Genomic DNA, 16,121 nt, shown 5'->3' on the forward strand with positions numbered 1-16,121 from the left:
CGCTGGATCAGGTGAAAGTCCGGGCTGGGAACCTGGCTTTAGTCCTGGACCGGGATTGTCTCATTTTATTTTGCGCTGCCCGCCGTAATGTCGCTGCCAGCCAGCGCTTCGTGGCATATTTTTGTTTTTTGGCAGAGGGGCGTACGCGTAATTGGTGTTTGTGGTTAGTTTCGGATGTGTCCGCGGCAAAAGGCAGTCGCCACCTGGTGGCACAGTGGGTGTTGGCACTTTAATGTGGGCTTGGGCTGCAGCAAAGCTCTGATTTACTCTATAGGAATTTTGGGTAGATATACCGCTTAAAGGGTTTTCCTTTAGGCGTTTCTTGTGCAAGATGTGCTTATTACTTGTTGTTCTTAAATTTAATGTTATGTTCTGATGGTTTTTCCTTATCAACCCAGTCGGCGTGAATACGACCACGATGCAATCAATTCAATAAAAATCAGATTGTGCTCTTTTAATGGCCTCTATTATTGCCCTCGAAAAATACCCTTACCTGAAATTTCTGCTTCTTTATACCTTCTTCGATGTGTCTTGGAATTTTCGGACATTCCAAACAATCGCAGCTCACCTGACCATCGCAATGCCGTGCCAGAATTAACCCACATTAACCGGAGTCAAGTTGAAATCGAGAACACAATATTCTCGGAAAAACGCGCATGCCCGTCGGAATGGAATCCCTGACACATGCAACATTTTTTGACAGCAATCAGATGTTTTGGAATGTTGGCGCCCAGACACACACACAGACACACACACAGACGCACGGGCAAACGCGCACACCGACGGAGAGAGCTTTGTTTTTGTTAACCTTGCCTAACGACGAATGGCGAAAACAAAACAAAAACGTGGAGAGGCCACAGCGAGAGTCGGAAGAGCGGGAGCACGTCCAGAGAGGAGGAAAATCTTGGCTGCGCGTGCGCACCAAATCCGCTGAATGGAAGTGCCAGAGAGGCGAAAGCTTCTTTTTGGCCTGCCTTTCGGGGCGTCCAGGATTCCGAGTTTGTGGCCAACTCATTACGTTCGAACGTCAGTAGTTGAAACAAGGACGCGTTACGTGCAGAGTACCCAGCGCGCAGCCTGAGAAAATCGCATAAATCGCCCAGCGCGTTGAATATAGCGGATAAAGCTAAAAATTAAATAGAAATACAGCAATAAAAATGCAGGAAAATTCTGCTGTCTAAGTGCTTAAGTGGTCTAGTGCCCGAGTGTTCTTGTGCTTCTTCCCAAAGGAAAATTGTGCCGAATCAGCAGATAGTCGTTACGTATACGCAACGTGTGCGGAGTGTTGTTTTATTGATTGCCCAGCAGCAGAGCCACACTTAAGCCACAACGAAAATGCTGATGAAACAGTGAAGATTTAAAGAGCAGCCTCCCTTCCGAGGCTCGAGCAGTGAAATGCGTGCAGCTGACAGTCAAGGTCGCCGACGCCTCATGTCACCCATAAAAACATAAGGATCTTTAGAGAAAAAAAAACAATTCTAATAAAAGCAAACGAAGCGTCTTCGCAGGCAGTTTCAAGTCATCAGCAGCTCATCAACTAAGCGAACTTAAAGTAAGCAAAGTGCCAAGTCAGTCAAAAAGTAAAAGAACCAAAATTTAAAATTCCTTTTCCGCCACAATTGCAAGGATGGGGCAAATACGGTGTGGAAAGGAGGTAATCCCACCGAGAAAGGCTGCCCTCCTCAGTGTGTGTGTCGCAACTTATCTCCTCGGTTAGACACACATGGATACATTATGTACTCTATATAAGGCAGGATATATGTACATAGTGGGGAGCAATCCTTAAGGCGGCTGCAAAGAAAAGTCTGCAGGCCGCCTCTTGTCGATGGATTTGTACTTGTACCTCGTTCTTTTGGGACTACAAACCGAGTACCAACTGTTGGATTACTTGTGTATTGGTTATTTTCGTGTGCCCCGGCTGACACAGTTTTTGGCTTTTGTCTATTATTTGGGGCCTGTGACTGCATTACAGGTAGCCTAGTCAAACGAACTTTGAGACAGGTCAGGACACAGATTTGCGGGCTCGAGTGCTTGAGTAATGAAAATACGGCTTCCCTGCTTTGTTTTCGGATCTGTGAGCATAACGTTAAAAAAAATGGATCAACTTTTTAGATATGAAGTCTAAATATGTATAGTTGCATATTGGTTATATCACAGGCGAGTTGTTGAAAACAGATTTATAAATTATAAAAAATAGAAGTTTACTCGCTCTTTTGTAACACCATTTCACTAAGAACATTATTGGCCTCAAAGTTCAAGTGCATTTCAACAGGATTCTAAGAATTGTGTTCTCCATAAAATGCTGAATTGCCATTAATTTAATGAATAAAAGGTATTTGAAAAGTTATGTTTTGAATGAGTCTCGAAACTTTCCTGCTCTCGTATCTCACTCGCCTTAGTTAATTTCGCCTTTGAGATTGTTGATGACGACCCATTTGCGATATCTACACTCGCCCCTTTTAACTTTGTCATTGTACTAGTGCCAGGAAAAGGAGGCAACTCACATCCAGTGGAGGTTACCGCCCACGTGGCGTATGAGTTATGCATTATGGCTTGCCGCTTCGAGACTTTCCCCAAATATATTTCCATCATCAGAGGCACTTTGTTTGCTCTACGCATTACGACAAATATTTGCCCATCGGACAACATATTCTTGTGTTGTCTTCTGGGTTGTTCTGCCGTATTTTACTCTGCTTTATTTTCTCTGTGTTTTTATACTTGTTTGTTACTTAGGCTTGTGGGCCGTGCGAGAACGAGGTCAGAGCTAAAATCTAAGCCGTAAGCTCTACCCAAAACAGCTGATGTCAGCAGAAAATGTGTGCACGTAACGTTTTTTTTGTTTCGGAATCTCCAGAGAAATACACAGAAAAAACGATGTTTCGTTTACCATGAGATATGGCATTCTAACTTTCATAACTGGATTTCCATATATACAGATTAGCTTTTTTCAGGCCACAGAGAACAGGTACAACGTGAATCTGGATATAAGGGACTGATTGTAAAAAGAAAGTAAGAGTTTCAAAAGAGAATGTTGTCGTGAGATTATTAAAAATGGTATCTGTGATACTTACAATATTTCTGGTATGAAAATATTATACATAGTAACATTTATACGACGACGATTTTAATCGATTTTATTGTTATTACCCTAAAACCAATGATTAGTTGTAACGGGTGTTTTTTTTAGAGGTATAGAACTTTAAGTTGGCATTACTGTTCAAGATGGCGACCGATTTAACAGCTGTCAAGTGATTTATTCTCAGTTTGGTTTGGCAATTCGTCATGCGTGCTTACAAAATCCAACTCGTGCAAGAATTGAAACCAAACGATCATCAAGCAAGGCGTAGATTCGTCGAATGGGCCCAAAACGAGATTGCTGTTGTTCCCGATTTTTCATAAGCCTCCAAGATCTTGTGATTTAACACCGCTAGACTACTTTTTGTGGGCTATGTAAAGTCATTGGTCTATGCGGATAAGCCACAAACGCTAAACCATTTGGAAGACAACATTCGCCGTGTTATTGCCGATATACGGCCAAATATGTTGGAAAAAGTCATTGCAAATTGGACGTCCAGATTGGACTACATCCGAGCCAGCCGTGGCGGTCATATGCCAGAAATCATATTTAAAATGTAATGCCACAAGATTATCTTTCATGTCAATAAAATTCATGTCAATCGAATAATCCATCGTTGTTTTATTGCAATTTAAAGTTCTATACCTCTAAAAAAAACACCCTATATAATAAAAAATGGTCGTTTTGCCCAGAGAACATATATGAAATTAAATATGTTTTGAAATGCCATTTAAAAATGGAAAGTCGCCAAAACTATACTGGAACTCAGTTATGTTTCTTGCGAGTGTTGGGCAGACATTCAGTCAGTGAGCAGTGGGCGTGGGCATGGAGGTGGTTCCCCAACAGCCACTCGACCATGGCCGAGAGCGGTGTCACAGACTTTTTGCGGACTTTGATTTATCAGCAGTGCAGCCCGCAGGCGACTGCTGCACCCACACCCACACCCACACCCACACACACATACACACACTCGCACTCACACTCATGGACTAGTTCTGAGTTCTGGCATAAATTAAGTGTTTATTTTGGCTTCAGCTGGGATATCGTTACATTTTATGCTTGCCAAACTTCCTCGGCTGGTCATCATAAATTTATTCTGTGCAGCATGCTTTTAGGCGCTACTTGCAGTGTTCGCATGTGTGGGTGGGGAAACGAAAGTGTGCCAAATCAGAAAAGGAAATGATCGGAATTGAGGGAAGTACTCTCTTCGATTTAATTTGACATTGTTTATCACTTCATTGCCAATATATAACTATTTACCAAATATAGAGACGTCCATACGCCCATTTAAATCTCGAAATAGGATTTATTCACTTCGTAAATAAATGTAAGTTATAGGGTCAACTAGCTGATCAGTTATGGAAGACACATAAGCTTATACGTTTTAATCTAGCCAGAGAAACTATTAATTTACATAATATTACCTAAAAATCTCATCACTCGTATGTATAAGAGTTTTTCAGTCAGCTCTGCTAAACTGACTAATAAACTTTTGATCTGCCACTTGGCCGCACACACAAGATTCATGTTATTTATATAAGCTTCTTCCATTTTTAAAGCTAATGCCGTATGCACATTTCAATCTCGGACCGGAAAGAGAGAGAGAGAGGGTAAAGGTGGTGGGGAGAAAAGGAAACTCTCGCTGATTTATGTGCTAGTTTTCCTGGCAATTTCTCGCTTTTTTTTCTGCGCTTTCCATTTTCGCTTTTGCCCTCTCTAACTAGTTTTTGAGAGTTGTGCAGCAGCATTTTACTCCAATTAAATTTTCATGCCATATGAGCATTTCGCACAGCAACTGGGACAACAACAAGGACGAGAGCTCACACAACGAGACGCTATTTTCAATTTCCGCTGCACAGAAGTACTGAAAGGAATGCGATTTTTAACACAATTTCACTTTGCCGGGCGAACAACAGGCTGCGAGTGTGCCACTGTGTGAGTACTTGGCATAGAAAACGTTGACGACTAAAAACAACAGGCCAGACCCCATCGAAAGCCCCCCAACCCCCCAAACCCTACACAACCCTACCCATTGCCACCCATACCACCCATCCCACCCAATCCCGACCAATTCCATCCGACTCAAAACCCGACGACCCGACACATCGACCCAGAAAACCCTTCGCCTCACTCACCGACTGACAGTTCAAGTCAAAATGCCCTTTTATTGAGATTTAAGCATTTTTGGGTCATTTCCGAATTGTGTTTGCGCAACAGAGATAGACGCTGGGAGAGCGAGAGGGCACGGCCGGCGTTTAAATATTAAAAACCTTGTAACGAAACTACTAGGAAGCCCGGAAAATCAATAACCAACAGCGGCCAGAGTTGAAGGCTAAACGTGGCGCTACAAAAATAAAAAATAAAAAAACATCGGACGAGCCAGTGGAAAAAAAACATTAAGCCAACAACCAAAATGGGCATTTTGCATGCATAGATACATGAGATCTGCGAAGGATGGTCGCACATGATGAAAAAGGATACACATGGATGCGAAAAAACGAAACGATGGGGAAACAAGGGGAATGAAAATGGAAAACTTTTTAAAACGCTTGTTTTATTGGCCTTTAGCCTCAGCTTGTTTGAGAACACAATATAACACGATATTGTAATGTAAATAGTTGAGCCAACACTGTTTTTCAACCGTGCCTTTCAGCTGTAAAGTAGTGATTTTCCCACAAGTGCACAAGCGATTCAATGGGCTTTTGAGTTGCAGTGGAATTACACGGAATAAATGTCGCTGGGGGAATTATGAAAACAGGCTTATCAATTTTTTTAAGGGTTTTTGTAATGAATGCCCGATTTAATGTCTCGAATGGCAGCACACATTAAATGTATGGCTGATACTTTACAAATGTCATATATAAAATATGATTAAATGTTTATATGCGTTCCAAATTGTGTGAATACTACACATAAGCCCCGCTAGTAACTTCCGCTAGTAACATCAGTCAAATTGAAGTACCAGGCATATGTAGCACACCGCTATTTAAATGCGGAACCGGTATCCATTTGCTGGTGGATATATCAAATGTAAATTACCATAATGTGACCGACATTTATTCGGGGCTTCCGTGAGCATCGTACTTTCACTTTGACTTTCAGCAGCGTGCAGCTATTTCATATGGCCCCCAACTCGAGCGAAGTCTTCTCTGGGCCATTTTGGCTGCTCTTGGCCCTTTCGCGTGTGTGAGTTTAATATATCGCGCCTTATAATGTACGTAGTACGTACTGCGGGTTGCTGTTTGCTCGTTGCTCTTTGCCTTGCATGCTGAAAATGGAACTCGGAACTCGGAACTCGGAACTCTCGGCGTAAAAACAAATTACATGTGGGCTTAGCCCCCGTTTTTCACCGCCCACCATCGCCCACCACCCCTTTTCTGCCATTTTGCAGTCGCTTCAAGGCCACAATAGCGGTCAGGCCGTAGTCGGTCAAAGTTGGTTGCTATTTGGGTTTGGCTCTGCAATTATATTGTACTGTGTTCCTTTTTTCGGTGGGGCCAACTCTCGGCTCTAATGAAAAATGTTCGCAGGCAGAGCGGGCGCTTTTCATGTTTTCATAAATAATTAAATTTCTCGTTTTGTTTGGCCTTTGTGTGCGGCAGGAGCGGAATAAAAAATGGAATTGAAACGGGCCCAGGGTCGCGACTAATTAGGAGCGTGTTTCGCTGGACTCGCTTTCGCTCCCAGAACGGATGCATTAAATTTGCAGCGAAAGGAGGAGAAAGTTCGAGGGTCTCCATTCAAGTGGCTTCTTGTCAAGTTGCTGTTGCCAATTATGCAAAGTTTTCGGAGCCAACTTGACGTGGCCAATTGCAAACTGAAGCACTTGAACTGCCTTTTCAACTGCTGCTGTATTTGTTTTCGGTAGTGCGCCCAATGGCCATTTGGCAAGTTAGGATACAGTACAGTAAATTGGTTGTCTAATAAATATTGTGATCACCAATCTATTTTACCAATCGGATTTTCCTTGATTTCGTATTAAATCGTATGTTACATAAATGCCGCTCTAATATAGGGTAGAAAAATTAGATAGGATTAAGTTGAAACCACAATTAAGTGTCCTAATAGTCGATGGTTTCAGTTAATCTTTATTATTATTTTGATAATTTATATCGAAACATTCGCACCAACATACATCATATTTAACAGATTTTTATGTTAATGCAGTATATATTAAAATGGTTTAGAATTTATTTTTGATTAACACTATACACTCATTGCGAAAGTTTAAGCCATCCGAATGAATAGTTAGTTGGCTGTTAGAAGTGGCTACCAATTTCGCCACTTGGCATTTTTGTTTGCCAGCTAACTTCTCACATTGTCAGCTCGGCCACAATTACCCAAGGCAACTGAACAATCTGTAAGGGAATATATAAAACTTTGTTCTGATTAAATCGATGACAACCTTTTCCGGCGAGTTTCGATTTTCCTTTCGTGGATCGAGTGAGTTTCTTCTCTGTGTTTTGCCAGGCGAAATTGAACTGTGCCATTGGCAGGCCCAGGAGGGCTGTTGTTTGTTGTTGGTTGTTACACTGGTTCTGCCGCCACGCCCCCTTTATCCTTGGAGAGATGTAACTTCCACGGGGTCCTATGTGTCCGTTGCGCTCTGTTCGCGTGAGCCGGAGAAATGCAAGGACCTCTGCGTCTGCGGACGCTTTTCTTATACTTTTTTTATTTCGCTCACATGCCATTTCATTTTTCGGCTTTTCTATTACACTTTATTTTTATTTTTGCTGCTGCCAAAGTGTATAAGTTTCGGAGAATTTTCTGCTGTGCCATCGGTTTTGGCCGCTATCCCAAAAGTCAAGCATCAATTTGATCAACTCTTGGCGCCAGTCTTTAATATGTTTTCAATTTTTCCCTCTTCCCATGGAATGGGAATCTTCAGTTTCCCTATATTTCGGGGAAAACCTCAGCCAGTTTATTGTTTTTCTGGCTCAGAGCTTGTTACACGCCATTTAGTTTTACTCTGCATATGGAAAGGAAAGCGGAAAATGTTTGCCGAGAAAATATTTCAGCTGCGCTTACAAATTTTCATTCGGATTGCAATACTTTCTTGCACATGACATGAAGTTTGCTGTGCGTTCGCAGACAAAGTTAGTTTGGAAACGATTTTCCTGGTCACAGCAATTGCTTTTTGTGTCTCGTCTTGTTTTTATTGCCGAGCAGCTAATTTGAAAGTTTCCCCAGAAATAAGAAATCAAAAGATTGATGCCGGACAAATTGCAAAAGTCACATAAATTTCATTAAGTCCGATTCAGAATGCATTGATAACTGCATCGCATGCTAAATACTATTTTGTTAAAGTGAATTCCCATTTAAAATGGTAAAACACTTTTCCGCGCTCGGTTTGGCACTGTTCGATGAAAAATCCCGGGCATCAAATAGCATTGTTATCTATCGGCATTGGTTTGGGGCTGTCAAAAAAATGCGATCAATTAATTTTAAAAGTGCAATTATGATTGATAAAAACTACATACGAGTATAAGCCCGTTTATAGGTAAGCAAACAGTAAAAGAATTGAATGGAAAATGCTTGGAACGCCACAGCGAATTTGAAACTGTTTTTGCCTACTTTTTGATTGCTGTAATTTGATTTGCATAAAAACTAAATAAATTGCCAAGATAAAACTCCGCAAAGCTGTGACAGCTAGTGCTCAGACGAACGAAAAAAGAGATACGTGACACTCGGTTGCTGGCCACAGAAAATCAAGTGCCAATAAATACCAAAAACTGCACAATAAACACGCGCCGGGCCAAAAGTGCAGGCCGTGTTGGAATCTGAAACTAGTGGGTATCGGACGTCAAACTGGTTCATAAACAAGTGATTGAAAGAGGCATAGGACCATATATACATCTATTTGTGTTTGCATATCCGAAGGCAATTTGTGAAATATTTTATTGGAATTGATTTCGGTCGGCATAGACTTTGGAGCTGTAAATAATAGAGGAAATATAATTTGAGTGATGAATATTTGGGCAGATATCCAGTTTGATGATAAACATCGACTTTGTTGTAAGTTAAACGTATTACTTTACCCGGTATTGCAAACGACGAAGCAAACATGCATTATAATGTGAATATTACTCGTTGAATTACAAACCAAGAGTTCCTCAGAATATTAAAGGCCTAGGTAACGAGTGCATCAAGTTTTGTATTTGCCAATAACAAATGCATTTAAATTACTAATAAACACCGCATCCAAATGTATGCCAACAGAAATACCCTCACCCAATTACAAGCTCCTCTCTTTTCACTTTCTCCGCCTGCCATTCAATGGTGGGAAATTTCATTTTCTAATAGGCGCCAATATTGCTTTGATTGAACGCTTCCAAAAACTAGGCCACAGAATTCAACAAAAAAGGCGAAGACAAAAATTGAGGAATTGAGGCCGTCGCAGTTCGCTCCTTTCCGCGCTTTCCCTCCATTTCCCACGATTTTCCAGCACTTTCTCCGCATTTCTCCCCTTCTGCGCAGCTTGTCAAGTGGCTGCTTCAGAGCTCACTGTTCTGAGCAATGTGGGCTAAGTTGAGCTCTGCTTCTCGTCTATTGATTGCATTAAAGGGGGGAAGCTCGAATACCCACTAAATATTACGTATACGTACATTAAAATTCAATTTACGTCCGTTCGATTCTGCTGCTGCCGTTTGACAGCTCGAACTTTAATTAAAGCCACGAACGACAGGGTGATAAGGGTCATTGATTAGGCAACGTGGCCCCGAATTTGGCGAGCACGTGTGCAAGTTCGTATAAATGAAATGAAAAACCCCCAATATCGACACACACACACTGCATCAAAGGACATAATCAAACATCAAGAGCGAGGAAAGTAAATGTCGCTAATGTAATTTATTGTTCAAGGTGTCGCCGCAAATAGAAACGACGTCTTTCGCTTTGGCTGTGTTAATTAAAGAAATATAAATAAATTTATGGTCTGTGCACTAAAACAAAAGAAGGCACTTTTCGGTTTCAAACTATTCATGTTAACCGATGCCTTAGCGGCTTAGAATATTCTAAAAGAATTGAGATTTCATTTAATTATATAAATATTTTTCAAACATGCCACTTTCCTCCATTAATACGTTTCTTTAAGTGGTTCTTGATGAAGAGTCTCGGCCTTGCCAGGTGCAAGATATTGCCAAAATATTTGACTAATTAAGCCATTCAGCGCGGGACTTACTACGAGGCGACTTCGTGGTTGCCTGACATTCTGGCCGTAATGTTCGGGTGACACGCAAACACGTAGACAATCGTCGCCATTAGAGGCACTGACAATGGGGATTCCCCCCTTTGGGGCGAAACAGAATAATTTCGGGAGTCGGGCTGGGCATATTTGAAAGTTTTGTCGCAGCACTCCAAATGGCTGTTACTGCTACTGTCATTATTATAGTTATTTGTCAGCATTAGTGCAGTCGAAAGTGGCGCTGACTAAACAAATTAGCACATTTTCATGTTGCTATAGAATGCTTTTGCTACTTTCTGCTCTACTGTGCCGTTTTCCCTAGCAGGTGACAGCCAGGTGAAGTGCCCTAATGAAGGTAAGAGGGAAATGGCTCCAAATGGGCGGTGGCTATTAGTTGGCGGGGTGGATTTTCAGATTTCGGGTTTTAGGGGCGCATAATGAGGAGCGTTTCACAAATGTGGGCTGAATATCTGTGCAAATTGGGCCAAAACTATCCCCGTTGGGGTTGCAATAGCTTTATCCTCAGCATATTTCCGAAAAATTACTAAATAAGTGGGCACAATGAGTTCCTGTTACGTGTTAGTGCTGAAAATGGGACTGGGTTGGATTTGTATACCAACGCTCTTTTGGTTTAATCAACTATCTACCCACGGATATCCGAGCACATCTTCCCAACTATGAATTTAGGTACATTTTATAGGTTTTCTTGTTTTTAAATACAGAAAAATATGGTACGCTTAGTGCAGATCTTTAGTTATTCATCTAATTCTATCACCGTGCTATAAAAATATTGCAATAGTAAAACTCCATTAATACTTGGGATATATTTCCAATCGTAATCAACTTTACACCCAACTTTAACGATGGTTATAAGACAAATGATTTATTTGTGCAGAATTACTATACACTAACTTTAGAACTGTAATATTTAATTAAATATAGTTGTACAAGGGAATGAATCAAATAATAGTGACTCCTTTCACTGATGAAACAAGAAAAAATTGCTCTAGAAAATGTAATCAACTGAAATTTCAATCAGCCATTAAATTTAAAAAAATCCCCAGCTAGTTATGCACATTTCACAGTGTCTGTTTTATGGCAGGCACATTCCCAGATTCCCCCAGTTTTTCCCAGTTGTTTACATTCCTTTACTCCGCCACCTCTGCCACCTCTGGCACCTTTCCCTTCTCAACCACGACTACCTATGCTTTTAATTAAAGCCACAAAAATGCAGCACACAGGAGAAAAACAAGAAGAGACACACGTTTTACTGCAACCAATTAAACCATAACGAATACATTATAATTTTATTTTTATTTTAATATTTATGTGTTTTTCGCTATGCGCCCCAAGTGAGCAGCTAGCTATGTGTGTGTCATAAAACGGCGCCCAATTACTTAAAACTAACGTAAACTCACACCCCCGCCCCTCCGGCAGTGTCCCCAGGCCCCCAAAGCCGAGAAGCTTTTCCTCCGCAAATATAAATATCACACCTTTTCAGCCGCCCACATATCTGTTTTAAAATGGATGTATATATCCTAGTTTTCCTCCAAGACAATGGAAGCCACTACAACTACGCAGCCTTGCTCCTGTATTCCTGGCTGCGTGTAGTGCAGTGTATTCCGAGTAATCAAAAATGCAAATCGAGCCCATGAATTTCGAATTAGTTTTTAGCCTGCCAGGACACGAAGGGCGGCGGCAGGGGGCAGGCGTGTTTAGGCCACGCGGATTTTAGGCTAACGAACACACGTACTCGACTCCGGCCGTATCTCTAGTCTCCCCACAGCTGTACGTGTAACAAATTTGTATCAGTTAGGCCGTGGCCAGGAGGATTGGGGGACTGGGAGATTGGGGGTGTGGATCGTTCCCCGGCAGCGTTTACCTGGTTTACCCATGCCAGCACATCCAAAATCTACGGAGCCAAAAAAAGACACAAGTACACGAAAATAGTTATCGGCAGTGCGCGTGAGGCAACAGTTGAAATCAGAGGCATGGTTGCGTGGGGCCAATTAGGTGCTGCGTATTTGTTCCGCCCGAAACGAAAAACACTGTAGAAAACCAAATATTCAATCTATTTTAGCATTTTCAGCTTTTGAAGTGTTAGATCTTTAAATAAAGTACAAGCACACGCAAAAAACAAAAAAAAAAGCAAAAATAAAATCACTACATTTATTAAGATATGAATAATCTATTGATAATAATAACCGAACTAAGGTATTAAAAGTGCTGATTTTCCTTTTAGAAGTACAATGCATCCATTGATGTTTATCCTAATATATTTTTAAAACATTTTTTCGATCTTAATGTATTCCGGAGCTCTCCGGGTGCAGTATACACTTTCACGACGCCACCTTTGCGATCCAGGACGAGGCCTAACGCGAACTGAGGCCTGTGATTTGTGGGCTCTGTTGGTTTTTGACTCGGGATGATCCTTGCCAGTGCCTCCACCCAGCTCCATTTTTGCCCAATGTACGTGACGCGCATTTCCGCAAGTCCGCCTATCAAATATAAAGTGCCAGCAATTTATATTTCAACGCAGCGGATGGCGGTGTAAAGAGGGCGGTGGCGGAATTCTGGCAGTCAAAGCCAAGCAAATCAATGTAAATATTTTTAAGGAAACGCCACTGCAAAGGAGGGGAAGCCGAGAGGTTAAAGCGATTGTGGACTGGAAAATGCAGGCCGAGTCAAGAACTGCATTTGTCGGCTTTCGAAAGCCCTCCTCTTATTTTTCCTTTCCGATTTTCCTTTTTTCGGTTGGTTTCTGCTGCCCCCCAGCTCACTACCAGTGGCATTTTCAATTTTACTTTATATGCAAATTTGGCATTTTGTAGCAACTGCTGCCATTGATAGCTCTCAGTTTCCCTCTTCCAGTCCAGTCTCCGCTATATTTTTCAGTTTGATTCCGTAACGTAACCCATTCGGAGCCCGGGTCTTTAAGCCAGCTTTACTTGGGGCAGCCATTGCATTTGAATTTCTATAAATTTTTCATTTTCCATTTAGTTGCAATGGCACGCCACAAAATAAAAGCAAACGTTTGTTTCCAGCACAAACTAAATCCCCCAAACATTCTTGCCATGTTTTTAAGGCTGTTTTTCTTCAATTTGAAATGCTGCCATATATTTTTGTGTGGTGTGGTCTCGGAATTTGAAACTTATCTTTCACACCAATTGTGCATGCTTTAGATAAGTAAAATATCCTTAAGTTGCGGACTTAGATTTTTAGTTTATCTTTAAATTAAACATTTGATTTAAATGGCAGTCAATTAGGTTAGAGAGATTTGAAGTTGAGTATTTGTATTTACCTTACATTTTGAGTCGTTTAATAACAAGAGAGACTTCACGACTATCAGATACGCGTTATAAGTATTTCTTGCTCATACTCAACTTTCTAGCTTTTTAGCTTATATTGCTTAAGTATTACAATTCACAAGTAAGCACGTGTAATGGAATATTTATTTTGATTTCCCATTCTATATTCTGGTATCTGGTGCACCCCGAATTCAATTGGAAGGTTTTTAGTGCTATGTGTCGGTATTGAAGTAGCTATTGCGAAAATACGCCATGGATATACCATAACACTGTGCCACTCAGGCACGTAGTATTCATTCATACACCATCTAGAAGCCGCATTTTCCCATCAACTGCCATTAATCTCGGGTACTTCCCAAAGTCGCCACACATAAATGAGGACCTCAGCTTCCCTAGATCCGCTTGGATCCCCCTTACCACACACTAATGGCACTCTGGTGCTGCTAACAAAGTCTAAAAATCCGACCAAATACTGTTTGCCATCGCTCGACTCTGTCGCCGCCGCAGGCGATGGGCAAAAGTGTCAAAGTGCTAAAGTATGTTCAAAGATTCATAAGATTAAATGCAAAAGCCTATCCCTTTCTGCTAGCACGGAGGTATGTGAAGCTATCTAAAGACAGCCGAATTCTGGCAATAATAGCTGAGCCAAGTCTCTAAACACTTTAGGCAGAAAGAACAAAATGTCTGCATACTAGGAATAATATAAGCGAATAAATTTAACGTTATTTAGCATTAAAAGGGATTTTGTAAAATAAGAAGACTAGGAAAATGTATAAAGTATGGAAAAATGCAATACGGTATTTCAAAAAGTTAGAAGGTATTCTTCACTTAAAGGTATTATTTCACTTAAACGCATTCACATTCCAGACAGGGCGTATACTTAATGTGTGTTCGGCCAAGACGACGGAACCTATTATGTCCTGTTCGAAGGAAGCGAGCATCCTGAAAAGAAAAGAAAAGCCTAAGTCTAGTCCTGGCGCCGAAGGCTACCGACGTCGTCTGGACAGTCCTTGAACTCACCTCGAGGTTTTCATTTGGCTGGGGGAATGCAGTGCACTGCATGTATTAGCCTATACCCAAAAGTTCACTGCCCTGCGGCTTTTCATTCTCTCTATTTAAGAAATGATATGCAGAGATGGCGTGAATTTCAATTTTCTCCGGTCTTTTCCGCCTTTCTTGCGCTGTGTGGAATGCCTCGGCGTAGTGAGCGCGAAAAATTTAAATTGAAAATGCAAAATGCTCATATGCAATTTGTTTGGAAGAAAAGCTGAGGGGGCTCTGGCCCTTTTTACAGTTTGCCGGGCATAAAAATCCACGACGGTCTACATTGTTGTCAGTTTGTAGTTTTGGCTACAATCGTTTGCTTTACGACCACACCCACACACGCACACATACACATACACATGCAGTCAGGACAAGAGCATTTGGCATTTTATGCGAAATGTTTCCCCGGCGAAGGAGCCGTCGGGATTCGGCATTATAGTTGTATGAGATCCTGGCCCTCCTTTTGATACCAATTCCAACTTCGACTGCGCATTCCCGCCATTCCACTCTTTCGCCTGGCTTTAAAATTAAGTTTACATTTTTAATGGGCAAAAGTCCCTGCCCTTTGGCTTTGCAACTGCGTTCGTTTTATGTTTGCCAACTTTAATGGTCATGACTTTCGGTACTCTGCTCGCAAGTTGATAGTCAGCATGAGAAATAGTGGAAAAAGACATACTGAACAGGAGTATGTGGCAAATAAGTCATATCATATGGCAAATGATGGGAGCGCACAGTACGTCACTTGGACTTGCAAGGGATTTTGATTAAATTCAGGGAAGTGGAACAGGAGTTTGGAGTAGCTGTCGGGAAGTGGACAACTTCTACTCTACAATCCGTTTCCTGCGCCACAATTTTGAGCATTACATTAAATCTGATACATTTATTTAGTCAATTCATTTTAGCTTCTGTTTTTAATCAAATTCTTAAGGCATCTGCTTCGTTGCAGTCTTATATTTCAATTCCGTATATCTCATACCCATTGTAATTGCGTATTTGCATTCCTATTCAGTAATTTCCTTTAAGTTTTACACTATTTTAATGGGTCATGCAACCCACTTCAACATAATCCATGAAACTAAATTCCTTTCATATTACCACATTTCCAACAAGATAGAAAGACGACAATCCTTCTGATGGTTCTCACAACTGTTGATCAAGGCAATCATTCTTCTCTCTTCGATTGCATAAGTCGAATCTGAAGAATGGCCTTCCTTTTGATTAATTGGCTTAGCTGATGCCCAATTATATGCCACTCATACGCCGCGCTGTCAGCGGCGAAATTCATCACGGCGTGTAATCAAAGCCCGTACTTCTCTAACCCCCCTCGAATAGCCAAGCTCAATGGAGTCGCGATGGCGAAATCACGTTGCAATTGCCACAGACGGAGCTGGAGCGCAAACGAGAGGAGAAACGAGACTCATTAGAGCGAAGCGTGATGCGTGACACCAACTTTAAATTGTGCAAGGACAGGCGACAGGACCTCTGTCCCGCATTCTCGACTCCCTCGCTG

General features: G+C 41.5%; 1 protein-coding gene across 1 annotated transcript in view; it reads left to right on the forward strand.

Annotated features, from left to right (window-relative positions):
- Positions 1–1,039: 1,039 nt before the first annotated feature.
- Positions 1,040–16,121, forward strand: part of LOC120448841 — a 76,476-nt gene continuing 61,394 nt past the window's right edge. Inside the window, exon 1 of the mRNA XM_039631043.2 lies at positions 1,040–1,552. The gene's annotated coding sequence lies outside the window, so the exon portion shown is untranslated. The remainder of the gene's footprint in view (positions 1,553–16,121) is intronic.

This window comes from Drosophila santomea, chromosome 3L (assembly GCF_016746245.2).
Source record: "Drosophila santomea strain STO CAGO 1482 chromosome 3L, Prin_Dsan_1.1, whole genome shotgun sequence".
Classification (NCBI taxonomy): Eukaryota; Metazoa; Arthropoda; class Insecta; order Diptera; family Drosophilidae; genus Drosophila; species Drosophila santomea.